Raw genomic sequence first — 20,886 nt, 5'->3', positions numbered from 1 at the left:
TGAGACAAGGTCATCACCAACCTCCGGAGCGCCGTCACGCTGCCGGAGAACTCTTCTACCTCTCCGTCTCTCTTGCTGGATCAAGAAGGCCGAGATCATCGTCGATCTGTACGTGTGCTGAACGCGGAGGTGCCGTCCGTTCGGTACTAGATCGTGGGACTGATCGCGGGATTGTTCGCGAGGCGGATCGAGGGACGTGAGGACGTTCCACTACATCAACCGCGTTCTCTAACGCTTCTGTTGTGCGATCTACAAGGGTACGTAGATCACTCATCCCCTCTTGTAGATGGACATCACCATGATAGGTCTTCGTGCGCGTAGGAAAATTTTTGTTTCCCATGCGACGTTCTCCAACAGTGGCATCATGAGCTAGGTTCATGCGTAGATGTCTTCTCGAGTAGAACACAAAAGGTTTTGTGGGCTGTGATGTGCGTTTTGCTACCCTCCTTAGTCTTTTCTTGATTCCGCGGTATTGTTGGATTGAAGCGGCTTGGACCGACATTACTCGTACGCTTACGAGAGACTGGTTTCATCGTTACGAGTAACCCCCTTTGCTCAAAGATGACTGGCAAGTGACGGTTTCTCCAACTTTAGTTGAATCGGATTTGACCGAGGAGGTCCTTGGATGAGGTTAAATAGCAACTCATATATCTCCGTTGTGGTGTTTGCGTAAGTAAGATGCGATCCTACTAGATACCCTTGGTCACCACGTAAAACATGCAACAACAAAATTAGAGGACGTCTAACTTGTTTTTGCAGGGTATGATTGTGATGTGATATGGCCAATGATGTGATGTGATATATTGGATGTATGAGATGATCATGTTGTAATAGAAATATCGACTTGCACGTCGATGGTACGGCAACCGGCAGGAGCCATAGGGTTGTCTTTATACTAACATATTTGTGCTTGCAGATGCGTTTACTATTTTGCTAGGATGTAGCTTTAGTAGTAATAGCATAAGTAGCACGACAACCCCGATGGCAACACGTTGATGGATGATCATGGTGTGGCGCCGGTGACAAGAAGATCATGCCGGTGCTTTGGTGATGGAGATCAAGAAGCACGTGATGATGGCCATATCATGTCACTTATGAATTGCATGTGATGTTAATCCTTTTATGCACCTTATTTTGCTTAGAACGACGGTAGCATTATGAGGTGATCTCTCACTAAAATTTCAAGACGAAATTGTGTTCTCCCCGACTGTGCACCGTTGCTACAGTTCGTCGTTTCGAGACACCACGTGATGATCGGGTGTGATAGACTCAACGTTCACATACAACGGGTGCAAAACAGTTGCGCACGCGGAACACTCGGGTTAAGCTTGACGAGCCTAGCATGTGCAGACATGGCCTCGGAACACATGAGACCGAAAGGTCGATCATGAATCATATAGTTGATATGATTAGCATAGGGATGCTTACCACTGAAACTACTCTCGACTTACGTGATGATCGGACTTGGGATAGTGTAAGTGGATCATGAACCACTCAAATGACTAGAGAGATGTACTTTTTGAGTGGGAGTTTAGCATATAATTTGATTAAGTTGAACTCTAATTATCTTGAACAGAGTCTAAGTCCACTTTGAATATATTTGTGTTGTAGATCATGGCTCACGCAAGTGTCATCCTGAATTTTAATACGTTCCTAGAGAAAGCTAAGTTGAAAGATGATGGAAGCAACTTTGTAGACTGGGCTCGTAATCTTAAGCTAATCTTACAAGCTGGGAAGAAGGATTATGTCCTTAATGCTGCGCTAGGAGATGAACCACCCGCTACGGCTGATCAGGATGTTAAGAACGCTTGGTTAGCGCGTAAGGAGGACTACTCAATAGTTCAATGTGCAGTCTTGTATGGCTTAGAACCGGGACTTCAACGTCGCTTTGAGCGTCATGCAGCATTTGAGATGTTCTAGGAGTTGAAGTTTATCTTTCAGAAGAACGCCCGGATCGAGAGGTATGAGACCTCCGATAAATTCTATGCTTGCAAGATGGAGGAAAACTCGTCTGTCAGTGAACATGTGCTCAAAATGTCTGGGTACTCAAACCGTCTAGCTGAACTGGGGATTGAACTCCCGCAAGAAGCTATCACTGACAGAATCCTTCAATCACTGCCACCAAGCTATAAAGGCTTTGTGTTGAACTACAACATGCAAGGGATGAACAAGTCTCCCGGCGAGTTGTTCGCGATGCTGAAAGTCGCAGAGTCTGAACTCCGTAAAGAACATCAAGTGTTGATGGTGAGCAAGACCACTAGTTTCAAGAGAAACGGCAAAGGCAAGAAGGGCAATTCGAAGAAGAGCGGCAAGCCTGTTGCCAATCCGCCGAAGAAACCCAAGGCTGGACCTAAGCCTGAAACAGAGTGCTTCTATTGCAAGGGTATGGGTCACTGGAAGCGCAATTGCCCCAAGTATCTGGCAGATAAGAAGGCGGGCAAAGAAAAATCAGGTATATTTGATATACATGTTATTGATGTGTACTTAACCGACTCTCGTAGTAGTGCCTGGGTATTTGATACCGGTTCTGTTGCTCACATTTGCAACTCGAAGCAGGAACTGCGGAATAGACGAAGGCTGGCGAAAGACGAAGTGACGATGCGTGTAGGAAACGGTTCCAAGGTTGATGCAATCGCCGTCGGCACAGTGTCACTTCAGCTACCATCGGGATTAGTGATGAACTTAAATCATTGTTATTTAGTGCCTGCGTTGAGCATGAACATTATATCTGGATCTTGTTTATTGCGAGACGGTTACTCTTTTAAGTCTGAGAATAATGGTTGTTCTATTTCTATGAGTAACATCTTTTATGGTCATGCACCGAATGTGAGAGGATTGTTCATATTGAATCTTGATAGCGATACACATATACATAACATTGAGACCAAAAGAGTTAGAGTAAACAATGATAGCACCATATTTTTATGGCACTGCCGTTTGGGTCATATTGGTGTAAAGCGCATGAAGAAACTCCATGCTGATGGACTTTTGGAGTCACTTGACTTTGATTCACTTGACACGTGCGAACCATGCCTCATGGGCAAGATGACTAAAACTCCGTTCTCTGGAACAATGGAGCGTGCAAGTGACTTGTTGGAAATCATACATACCGATGTGTGTGGTCCAATGAGCGTGGAGGCACGCGGCGGATATCGTTATTTCCTCACCTTCACTGACGATTTAAGTAGATATGGTTATGTCTACTTAATGAAGCACAAGTCTGAAACGTTTGAAAAGTTCAAGCAATTTCAGAGTGAAGTAGAAAATCATCGTAACAAGAAGATCAAGTTCCTACGGTCTGATCGTGGGGGTGAATATCTGAGTTTCGAGTTTGGTACTCACTTAAGACAATGTGGAATTGTTTCGCAGTTGACACCGCCTGGAACACCACAGCGTAATGGTGTGTCCGAACGTCGTAATCGTACTTTGTTAGAGATGGTGCGATCTATGATGTCTCTTACTGATTTGCCGTTATCATTTTGGGGTTATGCATTAGAAACAGCTGCATTCACTTTAAATAGGGCACCATCAAAATCCGTTGAGACGACACCATACGAACTGTGGTATGGCAAAAGACCAATGTTGTCGTTTCTTAAAGTTTGGGGATGTGATGCTTATGTCAAAAAGCTTCAGCCTGAAAAGCTGGAACCCAAAGTGGAAAAGTGCGTCTTCGTAGGTTACCCAAAGGAGACAGTTGGGTACATCTTCTATCTCAAATCCGAGGGCAAAGTGTTTGTTGCTAAAAACGGAACTTTTCTCGAGAAGGAGTTTCTCTCGAGAGAATTGAGTGGGAGGAAGATAGAACTTGACGAGGTTGTCGAACCTCTCATCCCTCTGGATGGTGGCGCAGGGCAAGGGGAAACCTCTGTCGTTGCTACACCGGTTGAAGAGGAAGTTAATGATGATGATCATGAAACTCCAGTTCAAGTTTCTGTTGAACCACGTAGGTCGACGAGATCACGCGCTGCTCCAGAGTGGTACGGTAATCCCGTCTTGTCAATCATGTTGTTAGACAACAATGAACCTGCGAATTATGAAGAAGCGATGGTGGGCCCAGATTCCAACAACTGGCTAGAAGCCATGAAATCCGAGATAGGATCCATGTATGAGAACAAAGTGTGGACTTTGGAGATACTACCTGAAGGCCGCAAGGCTATTCAGAACAAATGGATCTTTAAGAAGAAGACGGATGCTGACGGTAATGTGACCGTTTATAAAGCTCGACTTGTGGCAAAGGGTTTTTCACAAGTTCCAGGTGTTGACTACGATGAGACCTTCTCACCCGTAGCGATGCTTAAGTCCGTCAGAATCATGTTAGCAATAGCTGCATTTTTCGATTATGAAATCTGGCAGATGGATGTCAAAACGGCGTTCCTTAACGGTTTCCTTAAGGAAGAGTTGTATATGATGCAACCCGAAGGTTTTGTCGATCCTAAAAATGCTGACAAGGTATGCAAGCTCCAGCGATCCATTTATGGACTGGTGCAAGCATCTCGGAGTTGGAACAAGCGCTTTGATGAGGTGATCAAAGCATTTGGGTTTATACAAGTGGTTGGAGAATCTTGTATTTACAAGAAAGTGAGTGGGAGCTCTGTGGCGTTTCTAATATTATATGTGGATGACATATTACTGACTGGAAACAACGTAGAGCTTTTGGAGAGCATAAAAGGTTACTTGAATAAAAGTTTCTCTATGAAGGACCTAGGAGAAGCTGCTTACATTCTAGGCATTAAGATCTATAGGGATAGATCAAAACGCCTGATAGGACTTTCACAAAGCACATGCCTTGATAAAGTTTTGAAGAGGTTCAAAATGGAACAGTCCAAGAAAGGGTTCTTGCCGGTGTTACAAGGTACGAGATTGAGTAAGACTCAGTGCCCGGCAACTGATGAAGATAGAGAGCATATGCGCTCCGTCCCCTATGCTTCAGCCATAGGCTCTATCATGTATGCGATGTTGTGCACTAGACCGGATGTTAGCCTGGCCATAAGTATGGCAGGTAGGTTCCAGAGTAATCCAGGAGTGGATCACTGGACGGCGGTCAAGAATATCCTGAAGTACCTGAAAAGGACTAAGGAGATGTTTCTCGTGTATGGAGGTGACGAAGAGCTCGCCGTAAAAGGTTACGTCGATGCAAGCTTTGACACAGATCCGGACGACTCTAAGTCGCAAACCGGATACGTATTTATTCTTAATGGGGGTGCAGTAAGCTGGTGCAGTTCCAAGCAAAGCGTCGTAGCAGATTCTACATGTGAAGCAGAGTACATGGCTGCCTCGGAGGCGGCTAAGGAGGGTGTCTGGATGAAGCAGTTCATGACGGATCTTGGAGTAGTGCCAAGTGCACTGGATCCAATAACCTTATTCTGTGACAACACTCGTGCCATTGCCTTAGCAAAGGAACCAAGGTTTCACAAGAAGACCAGACACATCAAACGACGCTTCAACCTCATCCGCGACTACGTCGAGGAGGAGGACGTCAATATATGCAAAGTGCACACGGATCTGAATGTAGCAGACCCGCTGACTAAACCTCTTCCACGGCCAAAACATGATCGACACCAGAACTGTATGGGTGTTAGATTTATTACAATGTAATTCACATGGTGATGTGAGGGCTAGATTATTGACTCTAGTGCAAGTGGGAGACTGTTGGAATTATGCCCTAGAGGCAATAATAAATGTATGGTTATTATTATAATTCATGTATCAAGATAATAGTTTATTATCCATGCTATAATTGTATTGAATGAAGACTCATTTACATGTGTGGATACATAGACGAAACACCGTCCCTAGCATGCCTCTAGTTGGCTAGCCAGTTAGTCAATGATAGTCAGTGTCTTCTGATTATGAACAAAGTGTTGTTGCTTGATAACTGGATCACGTCATTGGGAGAATCACGTGATGGACTGGACCCAAACTAATAGACGTAGCATGTTGATCGTGTCATTTTATTGCTACTGTTTTCTGCGTGTCAAGTATTTATTCCTATGACCATGAGATCATATAACTCACTGACACCGGAGGAATGCTTTGTGTGTATCAAACGTCGCAACGTAACTGGGTGACTATAAAGATGCTCTACAGGTATCTCCGAAGGTGTTAGTTGAGTTAGTATGGATCAAGACTGGGATTTGTCACTCCATGTGACGGAGAGGTATCTCGGGGCCCACTCGGTAATACAACATCACACACAAGCCTTGCAAGCAATGTAACTTAGTGTAAGTTGCGGGATCTTGTATTACGGAACGAGTAAAGAGACTTGCCGGTAAACGAGATTGAAATAGGTATGCGGATACTGACGATCGAATCTCGGGCAAGTAACATACCGAAGGACAAAGGGAATGACATACGGGATTATACGAATCCTTGGCACTGAGGTTCAAACGATAAGATCTTCGTAGAATATGTAGGATCCAATATGGGCATCCAGGTCCCGCTGTTGGATATTGACCGAGGAGTCTCTCGGGTCATGTCTACATAGTTCTCGAACCCGCAGGGTCTGCACACTTAAGGTTCGACGTTGTTTTATGCGTATTTGAGTTATATGGTTGGTTACCGAATGTTGTTCGGAGTCCCGGATGAGATCACGGACGTCACGAGGGTTTCCGGAATGGTCCGGAAACGAAGATTGATATATAGGATGACCTCATTTGATTACCAGAAGGTTTTTCGGAGTTACCGGGAATGTACCGGGAATGACGAATGGGTTCCGGGAGTTCACCGGAGGGGGGCAACCCACTCCGGGGAAGCCCATAGGTATTTGGGGGGGTCACACAGCCCTTAGTGGGCTGGTGGTACAGCCCACCAATCCCCTATGCGCCAAGATAGAAAAATCAAAGGAAAGAAAAAAAAAGGAAGAAGTGGGAAGGGGGAAGGACTCCCTCCCACCAAACCAAGTAGGACTCGGTTTGGGGGGGGGAGAGTCCTCCCCCCTGGCTCGGCCGACCCCTTGGGGATCCCTTGGACCCCAAGGCAAGGTCCCCCTCCCTCCTCCTATATATATGGGGCTTTTAGGGCAGATTTGAGACGACTTTCTCACGGCTGCCCGACCACATACCTCCATAGTTTTTCCTCTAGATCGTGTTTCTGCGGAGCTCGGGCGGAGCCCTGCTGAGACAAGGTCATCACCAACCTCCGGAGCGCCGTCACGCTGCCGGAGAACTCTTCTACCTCTCCGTCTCTCTTGCTGGATCAAGAAGGCCGAGATCATCGTCGAGCTGTACGTGTGCTGAACGCGGAGGTGCCGTCCGTTCGGTACTAGATCGTGGGACTGATCGCGGGATTGTTCGCGGGGCGGATCGAGGGACGTGAGGACGTTCCACTACATCAACCGCGTTCTCTAACGCTTCTGCTGTGCGATCTACAAGGGTACGTAGATCACTCATCCCCTCTCGTAGATGGACATCACCATGATAGGTCTTCGTGCGCGTAGGAAAAATTTTGTTTCCCATGCGACGTTCTCCAACAATATTTATATGCGAACCTCTCTTTCCTTATTACTTCTTATTAATTGCAACAATGACTGAGGTCTATGTTAATTTATTCTCAACAAGTTTCAATCATCATACGTGTCATAAGTGAAGTTATCACTTTCCATAAGACCGTCTCAAGATCTTTCATGCTATCGTTCTTTTCATACTTTTGATCATGGCACAAAGCAAAGCCCTTGACTAAGACACTCTTTATTATATAGCTCGTAAGCTCGAATACATCGGGGGAGAGAAAAAAGCAAAAGACTCAAACTAAAATCTAAAGACTTATTCCTCCTAAAGAAGAAATAAAAACTGAAAAGGAAAGAACTAAAACAAAGGTAAAAGCAAAAGATATAAAGGTGATACGATACCGGGGCAACTCCCCCAAGCTTGGCAGAAGCCAAGGGGATTGCCCATACCAATGCTTAGTTGTCTTCCTTTGGTGGTGATGGTGTTGTTGTTGGAGTAGTCTGATCCTCCGTCTTCCAAGGCATAGGTGCTCCATCATGGCAGGATCAACGAGTCGCCGGAATCCTCAAATCTGCAGCCAACCTTATTGATTTAAATATGTACTCATACTCACAGTTTTGATTCTGCAGGTCATAGATCTGGCCCTGAAGTTGGTCAACCCTATCGTAAAGCCTGGAGAGGTGTTTCCCAATATCAATGGCATCCATCTTGTGATTGCTAGTGAACTCCGTGATCATCGTGTGGTTGGCGTTGAGTCCACGCTCAACCATCCCTTGGCACTTGAAGACTTGTTGCTCCAATGCTTCGAGCCTCGTCTCCATGCTTCCGGTCTTCTTAGGCCCCTCAACATCACGGATGTGCAACATCCCCTCGCTCATCTTGATAGATTGAGGGTGTTTCAACACTACTGTGAGGTAGGGATTAATGACCTTCTCGAAGATCTTGTCCTTAGGAGCGTTTGGGGAAGTCATGATGATCTAGATCTGCGGCAGAAACAAGCTCGAAAAGAAAACAGAGGAAAACTACGCGATACGGAGATCAAAACCTTCGAGCGACTATATATTGATTTTTTTCTAGGCCAGAAGGAATCCTCTGCAAGAAAATGGAGTCCGGGAGGCACACGAGGTGCCCACAAGCTTGCCCACCGCCACCGGGGGGTGGTGGCGGAGTGGGCCCTTGTGGATGCCTCGTTTGCTCTCCGGACTGCTTCTTATTTTTCCAATTTTCCAAAAATTCCAAAACTGAGGAAATTTTCTATTGGAAAAGTATCGGAGTCCAATTTCTTGCCGAAACAGATACATCTTTGTTTTCAAGGTCTAAAACAAGCTGATAAACATCCCTTATGTACTCCTCTAGAGTTATGACATTGATGATATTGGTCTCAACATTTATAGGAGTACCAGAGATGTAATGCTTGATTCTTTGCCCATTTACCACTCTAGGAAAATATCCTTCCATGTTATTGATTTTGATGGCACCGGAACGATATACTTCCTCGACAACATAGGGACCTTCCCATTTAGAGAGAACCTTGCCTGCAAAGAATCTCAAACGAGAATTGTATAGCAAGATATAATCACCTACGTTGAACTCTCGTTTCTGTATTCGTTTGTCGGTCCATCTCTTAACCTTTTCCTTGAACAACCTGGCATTCTCATATGCCTGGGCTCTCCATTCATCCAACGAGCTGATATCAAACAACCGCTTCTCACCGGCAAGTTTGAAATCAAAGTTGAGCTCTTTGATTGCCCAATAAGCTTTGTGTTCCAGCTCAAGAGGTAAATGACAGGCCTTACCGTAAACCATTTTATACGGTGACATGCCCATGGGATTCTTATAAGCAGTCCTATAAGCCCATAGTGCATCGTCAAGTTTGCTAGACCAGTTCTTTGGAGATCTATTGACGGCCTTTTGTAGGATCAACTTGATCTCCCTATTACTCAACTCAACTTGACCACTGGACTGAGGATGATGAGGAGATGCAACTCTATGGTTGACATCATACTTAGCTAACATCTTCCGGAAAACACCATGAATGAAGTGTGAACCGCCATTAGTCATCAAGTATCTAGGGACTCCAAATCTTGGGAATATGACTTCTTTAAGCATCTTAATAGAGGTGTGGTGATTAGCATTTTTAGTGGGGATAGCTTCTACCCACTTAGTAACGTAATCCACAACAACTAAGATGTGAGTATACCCATTGGAACTCGGGAAGGGTCCCATATAATCAAAGCCCCAGACATCAAATGGTTCAATGACAAGTGAATAGTTCATTGGCATCTCTTGACGCTTGCTGATGTTCCCTATCCTTTGGCATTCGTCACAAGACAAGACAAACTTACGGGCATCCTTGAAGAGAGTGGGCCAATCGAAACCTGATTGCAATACCTTATGGGCAGTTCTATCTCCAGCATGGTGTCCTCCGTAGGCTTCGGAATGACACTTCTGCAGGATCTATCCCTGTTCATGTTCAGGCACACAACGTCTAATAACACCATCTACTCCTTCCTTATAAAGGTGAGGATCATCCCAAAAGTAGTGTCTCAATTCAAAGAACAATTTCTTCTTTTGTTTATAGGTGAAACTGGGTGGTATGTATTTGGCTACGATATAGTTTGCATAATCGGCATACCATGGTGCACTAAGTGAAGTGCGGATGACATTTAATTTCTCATCAGGAAAGCTGTCATCAATAGGTAGTGGGTCATCAAGGACATTCTCTAGCCTAGACAAGTTATCTGCTACAGGGTTGTCAGCACCCTTTCGGTCAACGACATGCAAATCAAATTCCTATAGCAGGAGAACCCATCTGATCAGCCTAGGCTTAGCGTCCTTCTTCTCCATGAGGTACTTAATAGCAGCATGATCAGAGTGAATAGTGACTTTGGAGTCAACTATGTAAAATCTGAACTTTTCACATGCAAACACGACTTCTAAAAATTCCTTCTCCGTAGTGGCATAGTTTCTTCGAGCACTGTCTAGAGTTTTACTAGTGTAGTGAATGACATTCAACTTCTTGTCAACTCTTTGTCCTAGAACAACACCAACAACATAATCACTAGCGTCACACATGATTTCAAAGGGCAAGTTCTAGTCAGGTGGTTGAACAATAGGTGCGGTTATCAAAGCCTTCTTAAGTATTTCGAAAGCTTCCTCACAATCCTCATCAAAAACAAAAGGAACATCCTTCTGCAAGAGGTTGGTAAGAGGCCTAGAAATCTTAGAGAAGTCTATAATAAACCTTCTATAGAAACCAGCATGACCTAGGAAACTTCGTATACCTCTGATATCTGTGGGGCACGACATTTTCTCAATTGCATCAACCTTAGCCTTATCAACTTCAATGCCTTTTTCAGAGATTTTGTGTCCTAAGACGATACCTTCATTAACCATAAAGTGGCACTTCTCCCAATTCAAGACGAGGTTGTTGAGGCAATCATCAAAGGAAGACCCGTAAACGGAGAAGTCATCCATGAAAACCTCGACAATCTTTTCACAAAAGTTAGAGGATATAGCCATCATACATCTTTGGAAGGTGGCAGGTGCATTACATAAGCCAAAAGGCATACGTCTATAGGCAAAGGTACCGAAAGGGAAGGTGAAAGTGGTTTTCTCTTGATCAGATTGTGCAACAGGTATCTGCGAGAAACCTGAATAACCGTCTAGAAAGCATAAGTGTGTGTGATTTGATAGCCTTTCTAGCATTTGGTCGATGAATGACAAAGGATAATGATCTTTCCTGGTTGCCTTCTTCAGTTTCCGGAAGTCTATCACCATCCTATAGCCAGTAATAATCCTTTGTGGGATTAGTTCATCCTTATCATTAGGAACGACGGTGATACCTCCCTTCTTAGGTACGCAATGTACTAGACTTACCCAATCACTATGAGCAACAGGATAAATGATTCCTGCTTCCAGAAGCTTTAATATTTCTTTTCAAACGACCTCTTTCATCTTAGAATTTAATGTCCTTTGATGATCAGCAACTGGTTTAAAGTCAGGATCGGTTTTAATCTTGTGCTGACATAGAGTAGGACTAATACCCTTAAGATCATCAAGAGTATATCCAATAGCAGCGCGGTGCTTCCTCAGAGTTTTTAGTAACTTCTTCTCTTCGCGCTCTAAGAGGAGAGCACTAATAATGACACGATATATCTCCTTCTCATCAAGATAGGCATACTTAAGAGTATCAGGCAACTGTTTAAGCTCGAACACAGGATCACCCTTTGGTGGGGGAGGATCCCCAAGCAGTTCAACAGGCAGATTATTCTTGAGAATAGGATGTTGTTCTATGACAATTCTATCTCTCTCATCTCTCTCCTCCATATGCATATTATTTTCATGCTCAATAAGATATTGCTCTAAAGGATCCGTAGGAGGTAAGGCAATAGAGGCAAGAGCAACGATTTTATCTCTACCAGACGACTCTCTTTCATTGGTTTGTCTTCCAAACTTGGAGAAGTTAAATTCATGAGACGCACCCTCGAAACTTACTGTGAAAGTCTGCTTAATGCAATCAATGTGAGCATTGACAGTGTTGAGAAAGGGTCTACCAAATATGATGGGACAAAAGCTATCTTGTGCAGTACCAAGGACGAGGAAATCAGAAGGATACTTCGTCTTACCACACAGGACTTCTACGTCTCTCACAATTCCCAGAGGGCAGATAGTGTCTCTATTAGCTAACACAATAGTGACATGAATGGGTTCTAACTCAGCAGGTGCAATCTCATCTTTGATTTCATCATACAGAGAACGGGGTATTGCACTAACACTAGCTCCCATATCACATAAACCATGGTAACAGTGATCTCCTATCTTAACAGAAACAACGGGCAGGCCAACTACAGGTTTGTGCTTGTCTTTCGCCTGAGCTTTAGCAATTCTAGCGGAGTCCTCACAGAATTTGATAACATGCCCATCTATGTCTTCGGCTAAGAGATCTTTGATAATAGCAACACTAGGTTCAACTCTAATCTCCTCAGGGGGTGCAAGTGGTCTAATGTAACCCCTACGTATCACAGTTGGAGCTTTCGAATAATCCTTCATCCTAGCAGGGTATGGTGGTTTCTCAGTGTAAGCACAAGGAACAACAGGATCAGTAAAAGCTATGATTTTCTCCTCAACTAGATTGGTTTTGGCTATGTTGCTTTATATAGGAGGATGATATTAAAACCACTTCTCTTTGGGAAGATCAACATGAGCAGCAAAAGATTCACATAGAGAAGCTACTATCTCAGAGTCAAGTCCATACTTAGCGCTAAAATCTCTAGAAGTGTTTGTCTCAACAAAAGATTTAACGCAATCAAACTGGAAATTCATACCTGAGTCCTTACCTTCCTCCAGCTCCCAATCTTCAGAGTTGTGTTTGATTCTCTCCAATAAATTCCACTTGTGATCAATATCCTTCTTCATAAAAGAACCGGCACAACAAGTGTCAAGCATGGTACGATCTTCATGAGAAAGTCGAGCATAAAAGTTTTGAGTGATGATTTCTCTCGAGAGCTCATGATTGGGGCATGAATATAGAATTGATTTAAGCCTCCCCCAAGCTTGAGCTATGCTTTCCCTGTCACGAGGCCAAAAGTTATAAATAAAGTTCCGATCACGATGTACTAAATGCATAGGATAGAACTTTTGATGAAATTCCAATTTCAACCGATTGTAGCCCCATGATCCAGCATCATCACATAACCTATACCATGTCAACGCCTTATCCTTCAAAGATAAAGGAAAGACTTTCTTCTTTACCTCATCCTCGGGCAAACCTGCAAGCTTAAATAAACCACAAACTTCATCTACATAGATTAGATGAAAGTCTGGACGTGAAGATCCATCTCGTGTAAAAGGATTAGCCAGCAGTTTCTCAAGCATACCCAAAGGTATTTCATAAAAGATATTTTCAGTAGGTACCTCAGGTTGAGGAGCAACTCCTCGTGCTTCCGTTCGTGGTGAAGATAGCCCAAACAAACTCCTCAAAGGAAGAGTTTCCATAGTGACAAGTGACAACAAATTTCAGCACACTATATAAATGTTTCCTTACCAATTTCCACTTATCAAAGGCGCTTCACTCCCCGGCAACGGTGCCAGAAAAGAGTCTTGATGACCCACAAGTATAGGGGATCAATCGTAGTCCTTTCGATAAGTAAGAGTGTCAAACCCTACGAGGAGCAGAAGGCTCTGATAAACGGATTTCAGCAAGGTAATAACTGCAAGCACTGAAAGTAGCGGTAACAAGTGATTGTGTAGCGAGGTGAAACGTAGAAGGCAAAGAGTAACAAGTAACAAGTAGTAGAAACGGTGCAGCAAGTGGCCCAATCCCTTTTTAAGCAAGGGACAAGCCTGAACAAAGTCTTATAGGAGGAAAAACGCTCCCGAGGACACACGGGAATTTCTGTCATGCTAGTTTCATCATGTTCATATGATTCGCGTTCGTTACTTTGATAGTTTGATATGTGGGTGGACCGGCGCTTGGGTACTGCCCTTACTTGGACAAGCATCCCACTTATGATTAACCTCTCTCGCAAGCATCCGCAACTACAAAAGAAGAATTAAGACAAAGTCTAACCATAGCATTAAACTAGTGGATCCAAATCAGGCCCTCACGAAGCAACGCATAGACCGGGGTTTAAGCTTCTGTCACTCCAGGAACCCATCATCTACTTACTACTTCCCAATGCCTTCCTCTAGGCCCAAATATGGTGAAGTGTTATGTAGTCGATGTTCACATAACACCACTAGAGGAAAAACAACATACAACATATCAAAATACCGAACGAATATCAAAGTCACATGACTATTATCAACATGACTTATCCCATGTCCTCAGGAACAAAAGTAACTACTCACAAGACATAAACATAATCATGACCAGAGGTGTAATGAATAGCATCAAGGATCTGAACATAAACTCTTCCACCAAATAATCCAACTAGCATCTACTACAAAGAGTAATCAACACTACTAGCAACCTTACAAGTACCAATCAGAGTCGCGAGACAAAGATTGATTACAAGATATGAACTCGGGATTGGAGAGGAGATGGTGCTGATGAAGATGTTTATGAAGATGTCTCCCCTCCGACGAGAGGAGTGTTGGTGATGACGATGGCGACGATTTCCCCCTCCGAGAGGGAAGTTTCCCTGGCAGGATCGTCCTGCCGAAGCCCTAGATTGGATCTTCTCAAGTTCCGCCTCGTGGCGGCGGCGAAACCATGAAAAAGCTCCCGATTGATTTTTTTTTTCCAGACCAGGACGCTTCATATAGCAAAAGAGGGGGCTAGTGGGCCTTTAGGCAGCCCACAAGCCTGCCTTGCGCCACAAGGGGGTGGTGGCGGTGGGCAAGCTTGTGGGGCCCTGGTGGCCCCCCTTCGGTAGTTCTTTCGCCCAGTATTTTTAATATTCCATAAAAAATCCACGTAAATTTTCAGGGCATTTGGAGATGTGCAGAATAGTGGACTAGGATTTGCTCCTTTTCCAGTCCAGAATTCCAGCTGCCTGAATTCTCCCTCTTCAAATAAACCTTGCAAAATAAGAGAGAAAAGGCATAAATATGGTATGAAAAGTAATATAACAGCCCAAAAAGCAATAAATATCAACATGAAAGCATGATGCAAAATGGACGTATCAATCGCCTACTTCATGAAGATCTATCCTGAATGAGGCTAGTCCTTCATGGACGTAAGCCATGGTGGAATAGACAAAGCCGCTTCTTCGTGGACCCCTTGTGGGTGGAGCCCTCCGTGGACTCTCGCACACGTTATCCTCTATTGGTTGAAGTCTCCACTAACATGGACGCATGATAGCACCACCTATCGGAACCATGCCAAAAATCACCGTGTCCATCTTTGCGTTTGGTCTTCCTAAACTCTACTCCTTATTTTACATGTGCAATGTTGTTACTTTCCGATACCATATATGTTGACTAGCATGTGTAGGGTGCACTAGACTTGTTAGATTTGCTAAAATCTGCCACCAATTAAAATTGGGAAAAGGCTAGGATTAAATTTATGCAAGTAGTCTATTCAACCCCCCTCTAGACATCCCTTCTAGTGATCCCACAATTGGTATGAGAGCTTTGGTCTTCATAGCCTTGTTTTTATCACCATTGGAGAAAGATGGATGTGTCTAGTTTGTGGAATCTTAGTTGTAGAGTGCATATTCTTAATGGGGAGTATTATAAACAATGGAAAGATGGATTTCTTGATATATTTGATCAATTCCATTTGACAAAACATGTTGAATATCCCTATGTGCCTCCCATTGATCCTTTACATCCTTCCCATGACGATGAAGTTAATATGCTTGGCAATTTTAAAACTTTTAATCTTATCATTAGAGGACTGCCAAAATATGAACTTAATCAAATGAAGAACTTTGAATGTTCTTACACATTGTGGAAAGATTTGGAGAAAATAAATCCCGACTACTCCTCAAAAATCTTGATGTCATTCTCCAAAAATCTATTGTCTTTCACAAAATGAAGCCAAATGATCCAAATTTTGATAAATATTTATTTGAGCTTCGTGACCTCATGCATGCTAAAGGAGACGTCATTACCATTAATAACATCATGAATTAAGCCATTCGCATGCATAAACATAAACATTCTCATAGTCGAATTCTCACGATTCTCTTGATTTTTGTGGCGATGATATTCCATCTAACGATGACAATGTGGAGCATGGCTACTACGATGAAGACGAAGAGCCCGACATCGAGTATGAGAAGACCATGAGGAGCCTAAGTCTTATGGAAAACCTCAGAGACTACGTGGCCGGAGGAAAGGAGTGGATACTCGACAGTGGATGCACCGATCACATGACGAGAGATAAAAACATGTTTCATGAGATCAGACTAAATCATGGACCACAAAGGTATGTGACTTTTGGGGACAACTCCAAGGGTAAGTTACTTGGTCTTGGTAAGGTCGCCATATCTCATGATAGTTCCATTCAAAATGTCATGCTTTTTGAATCTCTTGGCTACAATCTTCTTTCCGTATCGAGATTAGTGAATTTTTGTTTCAATGTGCTATTTACGGAAGTTGACTGCCAAGTGTTTTGCCGTCATAATCATAACATGGTCTTTACTGGTTTTCATAGAGGTGACCTATACATTGTTGATTTCGCTAAAAGATCCAAACCTCGTACATGTATTATTGCAAAATCTTCTAAAGGCTGGTTATGGCATAGAAGGCTAGGACATGTCAGTATGCGTAATCTTGACATGCTTATCAAAGGTGGTCATATTATTGGTGTTAAAGGTGTTATCTTTGAAAAAGATAGACTTTGTAGTGCTTGTCAAGCAGGAAAACAAGTCGGTGGAAGTCATCCCGTGAAGAATATCATGACTACTAGAAGGCCACTCGAGCTGCTTCACATGGATATCTTTGGTACCAATGCTTACAAGAGCCTTAGTGGAAATTCTTTTGGTCTATTTATTATTAATCATTCTTCCAAGTTTACGTGTGTATTCTTTCTTGATGACGAGTTGCGGGTACAAAAGTTCTTCAAGAACTTTGCTTGGAAAGCTCGAAATCCGTTTGAAGTGAAGATCAAGTAAGTTTGGAGCGACAACGGATCGGAGTTCAAGAACACAAATGTGGATACTTTTCTTGACGAAGAGGGTATCTCACATGAGTTCTCGGCAACGTACACACCTCAACAAAATGGAGTTGTTGAGAGGAAGAACCGAATCTTCTAGGGATGGCTAGAACGATGCTTGACAAATACAAGATGCCACGACACTTTTGGGTTGAAGCCGTGGAAACAGCTTGTCATGCCACAAACTGACTCTACTTACACAAACTTCTCGGTAAAACGGCATACGAGCACTCACTGGTAACAAACCCCAAGTTGGATACTTTCGAGTATTCGCCTCTAAGTGCTACATTCTTGATAAGCATCGTCGTTCTAAATTTTCTCCTAAATCTCATGAATGTTTCCTACTTGGTTACAGATCAAACTCTCACACTTACCGTGTCTACAACAACATCGCTCGAAAAGCTGAAGAGACAGTAGATGTTAAGTTTGATGAATCTTATGGTTCACAAGTCGAAGAATTGCCAAATGATGTAGGAGATAAGGAACCTTCGGAAGCCATCCAAGACTTGCCCATCGACAAGGTTCTTCCCATGGAGGTGAAGGAAAGTACTTCATCAATACAAGTGGAAGCTCCTACTTTGCATCAAGGCAAACCACAAAACGACATGGAGGCATCCACAAGTGGTACACGACATGATGAAGAGGAGGAAGAAGTGCACCATGATCCACCTCAACCACCTACACCACCACCTCAAGGAGATGAGACCTTCAACAATAACGAAGAAGAAAATGATGATGAGGAAGCTCCACCATCCAACACAAAAAAGCTTTCACTAATTTGAGCAAGAGTGGACAAGGATAATCCGCTGAATCAAATCTTTGGTGACATACAAAGCGAGACAATAACTCGCTCTAAAACTCGTTTAGCTAACTTTTGTGAGCATTACTCGTTCATCTCTAGCATTGAGCCTATGAAGGTAGAAGAAGCACTTCAAGACCTGGATTGGGTGAATGGGATGCAAGAAGATCTACACAACTTCCATAGTAATGAAGTTTGGACACTCGTGGAAAAGCCCAAGGATGAGCACAACATCGTTAGTACAAAATGGGTATTTCGTAACAAGCAAGATGAAGATGGCCAAGTGGTCCGCAGCAAGGCACGTCTCGTAGCTCAAGATTACATGCAAGTCGAAGGTATGGATTAGGGTGAGACCTATTCCCCCGTTGCTAGACTTGAAGCCATTCGTATTCTTCTTGCTTATGTCAATCACCATGATATTGCTCTTTACCAAATGGATATAAAAAGTGATTTTCTGAACGGTGAAATTGGGGAGGAAGTTTATGTCAAACAACCTCTCGGCTTTGTGAACCCTAAGAAACATAATCTTGATTACAAACTTTGTAAAGCTTTATATGGTCTTCAACAATCCCCTCATGCTTGGTACAAATGTCTAATGAAGTTCCTTATTGGAAAGGTTTTGTGATTGGTAAAATTGACGCAGCCTTATTCACTAAAAGATTTAATGGAAAACTATTTTTGTGCCAAATATATGTGGATGATATTATCTTTGGTTTCTACTAACCCACATTTTATTGAGAATTTTGTAAGGTGTATGTTCGAGAAGTATGACATGTCCATGATGTGTGAGCTGAAATTCTTAGTTTGCAAATCAAACAAACGAGACAAGGTACGTTTATCTCTCAAACCAAGTACACCAAGGACTTGATCAGGAAGTTCAACATGCAAGAGTGCAAAGGTATGAAAACTCCCATGCCTACTAGTGGACTGTTGACCTCATTAACGAGGACAACCCTGTTGATCAAAAGATTGATTGATCAATGATCGGTTCATTGCTATATCTATGTGCCTCCCACCCTGATATCATGTTGAGTGTTTGCATGTCTACCCGATATCAAGCGGAACCTAAGGAGTGTCATATAAAGGATGTGAAAATAATTATGTGATACTTGGTACATACACCATACTTTGGCATATGGTATCCCAAGGGATCTACTTTTAATCTCGTTAGCTATTCCGACTCGGACTATGCAGGAGACAAGGTTGATAGAGAATCCACCACGGGTACATGTCAATTTCTTGGGAGATCTCTTGTGTCTTGTTCATCCAAGAAACAATACTCGATATCTTTATCTACCGCCAAAGCGGAATACATTGTCGTCGGATCATGTTGTGCGCAATTACTATGGATGATGCAAACTCTTAAGGATTATGGCATTCATGTGAAACATGTTCTATTGTCGTGTGACAATGAAAGCGCTATTAAAATTACACACAATCCCGTGCAACATTCTTGAACTAAGCATATTCAAGTGTGACATCATTTCATTCGTAATCATGTAGGTAAAAGAGATATTAATCTCAAGCATGTTCATACCAACAAACAATTGGCTCATATCTTTACCAAGCCACTTGATGAGAAAGTGTTTTGTCATTTGAGAAGTGAGTTGAACATCATTGATGTTTCAAACCCGAGCTAGACTCACTTGGATGCATGAAAGGGCATGATCTTACTTGATTATTCCATGACGCTATTGATATGACACTATCTTATATCTTGGAAAACTATGATCCCGTGTATTGCATATAACCTTTTGTAGGTACTTGGAAGAACTACACTTCACAAGATTTCTATCAACTCACATCAAAAGCAATCTTGTCATGGCCAAGTATCAACAACCCTTTCTTCAGAGATGAAGGAAGAAGACAACAAAATCATATCCTTGACAACTATTTAATGAATAAAATTCACTTTTTCCATTTGGATATATTAGGTTCTTCCTTGCATGACCAACCAATGTAGATGAAAAGTGAACCAAAATGACAAGGATAGCTGCCAACTCAAGATGATCTTCATCAACATTGAGCATCCACAAAAAGTTCACCTACATGCCACGTCATCAACATCATTCGAGGGTATGTACTCATATCCTTGATAAAGCTTTACACCAAGTCATGAGGTAAAGCAACTCAAGCGATATGAAGACATTAAAATTCCTAATCAAGAAATGGCAACCACATTTTTTTCTTAACGATGAGTATGACCTATGATCAAGCAATCTTGCTTGGCTCTTCAAGTCGATATACTCTGATATAGGTGACTTGGTCACTTCCCAACATTAGATGAAGATTTGTGTATGGTCATATTTCTATTGCATGCTTTCTTGGAACCATTCAATTCTCATCTATATGTATGTATATATTTTTAAAAACAAAAACACAGGGAAAAACTGTTTTCTCTTTTGTTTTTCAAAACTTTTGGATTGTCTATATGAGTTGAGAAGTTGAATTTTTAATTCCAACTCGGTCTCTCCGATCTGGGAAACTCGATCTAATTGAAATCTCCCACTAGCCTAAGATCAAATTCGGTCCTACTGAATCCTATTGCCTCGGAGACTCCGAATTTCATTACTGCCTATGTTCTTTGTGATTTTCTTAGTTTTTCTCGAAATTCATGCAAAGGCGGAGAAACTTCTAAGTGATCCCACAAACAGGGAGAAACATCTAGGATCCCTACTGAAAGGGGGGGAACTTTCAAGGAACTCTTATCTATACTACAAGGGGGAGAAATTTCAAGGAACCCTTATCCATACTCAAGGGGGAGATGAATCAAGGAACCCTTATCAAGAATAAGAATCTAGGATCCCTTACTCTAAATGAACCCTTACCCTCTCACCTTTTTGGACATTAATGCCAAAGGGGAGATATATCAAAGCTTCTAAATGCTTGTACCAAAAGGGGAGATCTACCAAAGGGGGAGATGTATCAAACCTTACATATTCAGAGGGAGAGATATAGATAGTCTAATTCCTACTTCGAATTGAACATGTCTCACCCTACCTACTCCCAATATCTACATGCTATGATTCAAGGGG

The sequence above is a fragment of the Hordeum vulgare genome, chromosome 1H (genome assembly GCF_904849725.1).
Source record: "Hordeum vulgare subsp. vulgare chromosome 1H, MorexV3_pseudomolecules_assembly, whole genome shotgun sequence".
Lineage (NCBI taxonomy): Eukaryota > Viridiplantae > Streptophyta > Magnoliopsida > Poales > Poaceae > Hordeum > Hordeum vulgare.
Note: the sequence above shows the minus strand (reverse complement) of the source record.